This window comes from Carassius gibelio, chromosome A25 (genome assembly GCF_023724105.1).
Source record: "Carassius gibelio isolate Cgi1373 ecotype wild population from Czech Republic chromosome A25, carGib1.2-hapl.c, whole genome shotgun sequence".
Taxonomy (NCBI): domain Eukaryota; kingdom Metazoa; phylum Chordata; class Actinopteri; order Cypriniformes; family Cyprinidae; genus Carassius; species Carassius gibelio.
Genome location: NC_068395.1, coordinates 455,907 through 465,692, shown reverse-complemented (window position 1 = coordinate 465,692; position 9,786 = coordinate 455,907).

Genomic DNA, 9,786 nt, shown 5'->3' with positions numbered 1-9,786 from the left:
CGCTGATTCCAGTACTTGGTGGACTGGGAAGGTTACGGTCCGTAGGAGAGGAGTTGGGTTCCTGCCCGGGATATATTGGATCACTCCCTTATCGATGACTACAATCGACAGGTAGGACCCTCTGAGAGCGTCAGGTGATGCTTCTGGGGGGTGGGGTAATGTCACGGTTCGCAGATCCGTTTGCTCATTCTGTGTCACTGCTCTGATTGGCTATTGCTGACGAGCAATCAGATCAGCGACAAGTGTGTCTTGTTTCTGTGGGCCTACTTATAGTCCTGGGTTTGTCTTGTCTAGTGTCAGATCGTTTGGTACTGTTCTCTGTCATTCTCACTCCTTGCAGTGCCATCTAGTCCAGTTTGTTGGAGTTTCCTGCCGTTTTGCTAGTGCTTGGCTTTACGGGTTCGAGTTAGCGCGTGTGTTCCCTGATTCGGTTCCTGTCTTCGAGGTTATGCCCACTGCGGTCCCTGCGCTGCCAAGGAGCGACTGCCGATTTAGAGACTTATTCCTACCATCGGGCCTCTTTGCTCTCTTGAACATTCAAATAAAGACTTTATTTATTCGCAACTGGATCCAGTGTTAGTTTGCCCTGACACCGACACTATCGTGACCAACAAAAATATAGTCTAGTCTGAACACCACATTAGATTACTTTTGATCTAACTTGTTTATTACATTTAAATAGCATAATCTCGTACCATATTGACATTAAAAAAAATATATATATATATAAATATATATATATATATATATATATATATATATATATATATATATATATATATATTTATTTATTTATTAGTGGGTTTGTTTGTTTAATGTAAAGTTATATATAATTAATTAAATCATAACAATGTAAAACTAAATCATTTAAAAATAACAATTAAAATTAAATTTTATTTGTTTACCTGGATGTCCATGTGACAATGGACCAACTTCAGAGAACTGTGAACATGCAAATGTTCGTAAATCCAGTGGTCAAGCTGTCTTTGTCCACAAAACTTGAAGATTATTGGAATGTATATAAGCAGAAGGCCATTTTAGAAAGAACAATTTAAAAGTCAATTAGAAATCAAAAAGGAAGAATCAAATTCTGAACAATGTATTGCTGTTTTGTTAATAATAGGTAATCATGTAATTAATAAATGACAAGTAATGACAAGTACTTAATTTTTGGATTCTGATTGCATAATCCGGAGTCCATGTAATCAGTTAATACCCAGCACTGATTCTAGTTTACAGAAGATCGTTTCAAAACATTATCTCTTGAGCTGTTTATCAGATATTTAGACACCAACTGCTGAGCAACCAATTCCGTTCACACACATGTATTGGAAAATCTGAATTATCTTGAAGTAGAATTAGAAAAGATGCATTTGTTAATTATATATGCTTCATTTCAGTACTTTCAGGTTCAGTCAAAGCAGAAACGGATTCCTTTGTCTTTTATACGTGAGTTGTGTTGGATCCTTCACCGCAGTGTTTTGTTTTCCCTTTATCTGACGATCTGTGTGTTATTCTGATGTAGAGATGAGCCCCTTTGAAATATCAGATATACTTGTGTCAAACCCTTTCATCAATAAAGACTTTCTTTTGACAGGTGCCGTGTTATTTCAGCGGTTGCATGTTATCTTCTCTTATCAAGATGCTTCCAGAGTGATGTGAGCGGCTGGAAGTTGTGGTCCAGTGTGACCTTGTTGCCAAGCAACCCCCGAATGGCCATCCTGCATCCAGATGTCGATCCAGTTCTTCAGAAAGTGGCAATCAAACCCATTATAGGAACATTTGGTAAACATCCCATTAGCACGTTACCGCTTCACATGTGGCCACTTTCAGTGTTTGTTCCTGCAGAGAAAAGTGTAGAAGTTGTTGACTGCCTTTCTAAAGCACCGTGCTTTGACATGATTATTCTCAATCGTTTCTTTACAATAGCTGTAAACCTGAAGTTTCTCACTGTATTCACACAGCTTTCAGTCTCCGCACAGTTCACACGCTTGACTGTTGTGTTGTTGTGCATGTGGCGTTTGATGCTGGTAAATCTGTTCGATTGTACATCCGTCGCTAACTTTCGAACAATTGATTACCTTGCAGTGCACAGACAAAGCAAGTTAGAGGAGAAACATGGTCAATATTGGTGTCACACTGAGATAGACTGTATATTCAGCTGCTCATGTGAGAATACTCTAGAACCGGTCCTCTTCATCTAAACGGTGAACTCTTGAGATCCCATGGGCATCCAGCATGCTGATGGGAAAGTCAGGATTATGTCACAGACCTTGAGACGCATGTTAATAAACGGTTACGCGGCTAAAACCGCTAACAGCGTGCCGCAAAATAAATACATTTAGGAGGACCACATGTTTTTGCTAAACAGCAGCTGCTGAAAAGATATCACACACTTACTGTTCATTCCTGAAGAAGTGAAGAAGGTTTCTTTTCAACGTTTGTCAATGTTTTGAGACAAACCGGGTCTCTTTAACATCCCCATGTACGATCGATTGATCGTTTTTATTGTTGAAACTGATCTTTAATCTTTAATTTCACTCAAATTCATTCATTTTAACCCTTTAAATGCCAGTTTGTGTTTTTATGGGGGAAAAAACACAATGCACATCTCATACACAATGGCAATTTAAAATGCTTTACATAAAAGTAAAAAAAAAATAAACAATAATAAAAGCAAAGAGTTAAATTCTAAAATGATTTTAATTTAATTGTATTGATTTTAAATTTAAATAAAAGGTGAGGATACATAAAATATAGTGCAATCAGTTCGGACATTGCACAGTGCTCATTTAATAAATGCACAACTAAAAAGATGTGTTTTGAGTCTAGATTTAAATGTGACTAGTGTTTTAGCACATCTGATCTCTTCTGGAAGCTGATTCCAGCTGCGGGCGGCACAGTAACTAAAGGAGGACTCCCCTTGCAATATATTTCTGTCCCCTTCTGTCTGGCAGCAGCGTTCTGGATGAGCTGCAGCTGTCTAATGCTCTTTTTGAAATGTGATAAATAAGCTATTTGCTTATTTTATACATTTTTATATTTTAATGTTTTTATTTATTAATTTGTTTTTGTATTTCATAATTTTTATTTATGTATTTATTCAAACAAATGATTATTTCTTATTTTTATTTTGTACATCATAAATGACGTAATCCCAGCATTTGCAAGTATTTGATTATCAACAAAGAATATAATTTACCTTGTTTTTCACTCTTGCCTCTGCAAGCGCCTGCTAAACAGAAACTTTGATCATTACCAAGTTGATAGTCAACTTCAAATGCCTTTATGCTGCACTTTTAAAGTAAGAACTTTAATGTTAGAAATTCTGACTTTGAGTTGAATGGGGCGGTGCTTAGTGCTGTCAGTCAAATCTGCAGCCAGTCGGATTCCGCTGAAGCGTGACTGAAACCTAAACGTTTGCTGACTTCATCACTGAACATAATAGGAGTCCTCACGGCGGTAAATAGCTGGCAGAAACCCTAATATAATCTCCCGTAGGCTGTAGCATCTGTCGAGGAGAGTTTTTCTCTCTGATAGTAAATTGGTAATTTATGAGCCAGCTGGAATCAGGCCGTTGCATGCTGGGAGTCCTGTATCCCGCCGCTGGGCACATATTACCTGTGCCAAATCTGTCCCCGACCCCGGAGGCGACCTGATATTGTGTTTCTGTGGTCACTGAGGTCCAACACTTGAGAAATTACAGTCACATGAGGACGATTCACGACCCTGAAGAGTCTTTTAGATGAGCGGATGGTTTTTTTATGTCAATTTCAATGTCATTCTTGTATGAGGGACTCTCCCATGCTAAAATGTATATTATAAACATTTCTCAAATGTTATACTTCAATATTTGTTTCTATTAAGTTACATTATTACATTGCTTTTTACTAGTAGTATTTATTTGCTTATTTAGATATTTTTGTCTTTTTTATTGATTAACTTTTTTGCTTGTGTTATTGTGATTTATTTTAATCGAATTGTATTTGTTTACTTATTTGCTTATTTTATTCTAGTTTGATTTATTTGGATAAAATTTTGTATTTTTTAGCTTGTTGTATTCTAGTTTTATTTATTTTGATGTATTTTTATTTATGCATGTATTTATTTACTTATTAAAATGTGTATTTGTTTACCTATTTTATTTTATTTACTAATTTATTTGCCTAATTTATTTATTTTAATGTATTTTTATATATGTATTTGTTCTATATTTTATTTGCTTGTTTTATTCTACTTTTTAATTTATTTTAATCTATGTATTTATTTACTAAGTTGTTTTGTGATAAAGCGAGAACCAGGAGACGTTGTGAATAATGATGGCTCAGCCCGCAATAGCACTTATGTGCAAGTGAAATTTATTTACAGTGGCAAAAAATAAATACAGTCCAATAGTGAAAAATATATATATACAGGTGCACAAAGTACCAAAGAAACAACAAACAGAGAAATAAAGAGGGAATAATCCAAATGAAAAAAGTCAATATACAGGTAAGTATACAGGAGTGATGAGTTTTAATCTGGCCTGCCGTTATATAGGCCAGACTCCACCCCCTTCACATGGGACTTCTCAAATGGCTAATAACAGACGGTAAAAACCCACTACTTCAGGCATTTCTACTTCTTTTACACAAATAATTAATACTAAACACAAACTCAAACACATAATCAACAAATAAAACATTAAACACAAAAATAATACATTTAACCATTTAACTTACATACACACAAAAACAAGGTACCCCCTACTAATATAAAACAATGGTTTGGCTGGTTTCCGGTGCGCTGCGGCAGCGCGGCGCAGTCAGTGACGTCATAACTGATCGCCGCTCGATCGCTCTGTTTGGCAGCGTCTCCCGGAACACCGACCATCGCACGCCCAATTCAATATAACAAACACTAACGAGACAAGACAACATCAAACAACGCGCAGTGTAGAGTGTGAAATGTCCGGGATTTTGAATATTGACGGATGTGGACGGGAAGATGAAATAATGTCCAACGCGTATGTGGCCTCGGGACCGCGTGTGCACCCGCGCTGCCAATGGCGGAACAGCAGGAGGGAAACGAGCCTGAGTTATTACCAAGGTATTTCTGCTTAAGTGTAAGTGTGTGTGTGTGTGTGTGTGTGTGCGCGCCAGTGTTGCCCAGCAGTGACAATTAGGTCAGCTTTGTCACATGTTTATTTTTTTCTATTTTTTCTCAATTTTCTGTATTCTAATTTTATGTATGTATTTGCTAAACAGATTTGTTTAATTCTAGTTTATATTTTAATCAAATGTTTATTTGAAACTTATTGTATTTGTTTGCCTATTATCATTTATTATTATTATTATTACTTTTTTATTTTTATACATTTTAGTTGTTAATTTTGTTTTAAAGAGCCAGTGAGATGAAAATTCTAAGCTTCTTATCACTGTTTATAAGTCCTGTACAATAGGTTTAAATCCATTCAAGGTTAAAAAACATTGTCATTTTGTCAAAATATCATTTTAAAATTACCTCAATTCTCAGAGATCCCCAAACGGTTCGCGCGAAGCTGTTCAAAAGATTCAGTTTCCTTAAACCCCACCTTTCGGTAGCATACTGTGTTCTGATTGGTCAACTGACATAGTCAGGTTTGATTGGTTGTTCCGCACACACCTCCACGGTAAACTATGCGTTAGCAAGGCAAGTTTATTTATATAGCACATTTCGTAGACAATGGTAATTCAAAGTGCTTTACATGAAAGTAAAATAATCATGAAGAAAAATAATAACAAAAATACAACAAGTAATTTTAAAACTTTTAAAATGATTAAAACATTTAAAAACAGTTAGAAAATGATTTTACATAAAAATAATAATAATAAAACAATAATTAAACATAAAACAGTGAAAATATAGTGCAATCAGTTCGGATATTGCACAGTGCTCATTCAATAAATGCACCGCTAAACAGATGAGTTTTGAGTCTAGATTTAAATGTGACTAGTGTTTTAGCACATCTGATCTCTTCTGGAAGCTGATTCCAGCTGCAGGCAGCATAGTAACTAAAGGAGGACTCCCCTTGTTTTGTGTGAATCCTTGGTATTTCTAACTGACTCGATCCTAGTGATCTGAGTGCTCTGTTAGGTTTATATTCAGTGAACATATCTACAATATATTTCGGTCCTAGATCATTTAGTGACTTATATACGAGTAAAAGTACTTTAAAATCAATCCTAAATGTAACTGGAAGCCAGTGTAAGGACCTGAGGACTGGTGTGATATGCTCAGATTTTCTGGTTCTAGTCAGAATCCTGGTCGCAGCGTTCTGGATGAGCTGCAGCTGTCTAATGCTCTTTTTGGGAAGGATGGTCAGGAGCCCATTACAATAGTCCACCCTGCTGGTGATAAAGGCATGAACAAGTTTCTCCAAGTCTTGACTGGAAACAAAACATCTAATTATTGCAATGTTTTTTAAATGATAGTATGCTGATTTAGTAACTGCTGTGACATGACTACTGAAACTAAGGTCTGTCTCCAGAATCACACCAAGATTCCTGACTTGATTTTTAGTTGTTTGACCCCTAGAGTCAAGGTATGCATTCACCTTGAACACTTCATCTTTGTTTACAAATGCTATGACAGTTTTTTCCTTGTTTAACTGAAGAAAGTTCTGGCAGATCCAACTATTAATTTCATCAATGCATTGGCAGAGGGAGTCAATGGGGCTGTAGTCATTTGGAGATAAGGCTAGGTAAATCTGGGTATCATCAGCATAGCTGTGATAGGCAATTTGGTTCTTTCTCATTATTTGACTCAGTGGGAGCATATACAGGCTAAACAAGAGCGGTGCTAGAATCGAGCCTTGTGGGACTCCACATGTCATGGATGTCCACTTAGACTTATGCTCTCTTATACTCACATAATAGCATCTCCCTTCTAAGTATGATCTGAACCATTTGAGTACCATCCCAGAAAGCCCGACCCAGTTTTCCAGTCTCTCTAGTAGTATGTTATGATCGACAGTGTCAAACGCAGCACTGAGATCTAGCAATACCAGCACCAATGTTTTGCCAGAGTCACAATTTAAGCGGATATCATTTATTATCTTAATGAGTGCTGTCTCTGTGCTGTGATTAGGGCTGCACAATTAATCGAATTTGTAATCGCAATTACAATTACAGATGACACAATTATGTAATCGTTTAAAGGCACAATTACACAAAAAAAAAAAAGTTCACTTACATCATTCTGTGTGCATAAGATATGTTGTTGTTCTCTCTACAGATTATCTTAAGGGTTTTTTTCCCAATTGTTTGAATTTCTTTGTTTTAATATAACATAATACCATGCATATATTTACTTTGGTTTGGTTTCTCAGAAAAAAAAAATAAAATAAAATAAGTATAATTATATATATATATATATGATATTTGAGGCTTAAAAAAAAAGAAGTTTTTCAGGAAGAGTGTTTTCCGCTGGTTTATTTTGATATAACAATATGGCATGCAGTGGCTTCAAACAATGGCATAAAGCTATTAAAAAAATTATTCAATCTAAATTGTGCTAATCGTAATATATAATCGCAATTACAATTTCAAGGGAATAATCGACAATTATGATTTTTGTCATAATCGTGCAGCCCTAGCTGTGATGCGGTCGGAAACCAGATTGAAAATTGTCCAGGTATCCATTTGAGTTTAAGTATTTGTACAGCTGATTAAAAACTACCTTTTCTATAATTTTGCCTATAAAAGGAAGATTAGATATTGGTCTAAAATTGCTCAAAATTGTGTTATCAAGATTGGTCTTTTTCAGGAGGGGCTTAATAACTGCAGTTTTTAGGGAGTTTGGAAATGTCCCAGAAAGAAGTGAGGCATTCACCACTTTCAACAGATCTGCTTTTAAGCAGCTAAGCACACTTTTGAAAAAAGATGTGGGAAGTCTGTCAAGATAGCAGGTTGACGATTTTAGGTGCTGCACTATGTCTTCCAGAATTTTGCTATCAATTGTTTCAAAATTAGACATAGTATCTTTTTGATATTGTGTCCGAATCTGTCTGATCTCTGCATTACTTGAGGATGTGCTAATCGCCTTCCTGATATTTATGATCTTCTCAGAAAAGAATGAAGCAAACTCATTACATTTGCTGTCTGATAGCATATCACTGGGAATCTGACTTGGGGGGTTTGTCAGTCTCTCAACAGTGGCAAAAACAGTACGAGTGTTATTTAAGATACTGTTTATAAGGTTTGAGAAGAAATTCTGTCTAGCTGTGCCTAGTTACACATTAAAAGCATGAAGGCTGTCTTTACAGATGCTATAGTGAATTTCAAGTTTCGTCTTCCTCCACATCCGCTCGGCTTTTCTGCATTGTCTTTTCATAGTCTGAACTGCTGTTGATCTTCTCCAAAATGATTTCTGTCCGTTTGTTTTCTCACTGACTATTATTGGAGCAATATCATCAATAACATTCTTAACTTTGGAGTTGAAGGAATCAAGGAGAATATCGACAGAGTCTGCAGAAATGCTTGGTGTTAAAGATATAGCCTCCATAAATAGTCCACTTGTGTTCTCGTTTATGCATCTCCTTCTGACAGAGACAGATCTAGATTCAGTGGTAGCAGAGATCAATATATCAAAGAAAATACAGAAGTGATCAGATAGTGCTACGTCCTTAATAACAATGGATGAAATGTTTAGACCCCTACTGATGATTAGATCCAGAGTGTGTCCACCTTTGTGTGTGGGTCCATGCACATGCTGAATCAGGTCAAAAGTGTTTAAAACCGTTATCATTTCTTTTGTAGTTTTGTTTTCTGCATTATCTATGTGAATATTAAAATCCCCTGCAATTGCAAAACAGTCAAACTCTGAGAAATCATTGATAACATTTCTGTGACCTCTTCAACAAAGGCTGGAGAGTATTTTGGAGGCCTGTAAATAATAATAAACAGAATGTGTGGAGCACCTTTCAGCACAATCCCTAGATATTCGAAAGACAAGTACTGACCAAATGACACTTGCTTGCATTGATAGACATCTTTAAATAGAGCAGCTACACCCCCACCTCTCCTAACAGTCCTGCAAACACTCATGTAAGTGAAGTTAGGAGGCGCTGCTTCATTTAGGACTGTTGCACTGCAGCTGTCTTCTAGCCATGTTTCATTTAGAAACATAAAATCCAGATTGTTTGTGGTTATAAAGTCACTGATTAGAAATGATTTATTTTTAAGTGATAAAACTGAAATAGAGAAAGCTACAGGCACACTGGGTTCCCGCTTGTTCTGTAAGCATTTGTGAATGTTGCTGCTATTATAGCGGAGACCCGACACATATCACTGAGAGCTGCTATCAGTTGTTTTTGGTTCACCTTCAGCAGATAGAGGGTTTGGGCCCTGGCGTTGTGGCAGCGGTCGGAGAGCTCTCATAGGAACAGGGCCCACAGGCTTTGGTGGTTGGGGGGCCCGCCGTTTTTTTTTGTTGATATCTGCGGGCTAGCAGTGAATGAGTGGGAGAGTTTAGTCCCAACATACACCAATTCCTCCATTTTCTGTCAGAAGCACAGAAGCGGAGATGCTGGAGAGAGGGATAATGTGTCTGGTGAGATGGGCTGTGTCTCTGGTGTTTCCGGTGGCTGTGATGTGTTGTCCTGGCTTCCCTGGCTGTTTTCCAGAAAGTCATCCCTGGGTGCTGAATCTTGTAGCTGTTTTGATACATCACAGTCTGTCTGTGAGGAGCTCTGTGGGCAGGGCTCAGCCGGGATAGTGTCTATCAGCAGTGCTTGTTTTGGCTGCATGGTGTTATCAGTGTTATCAG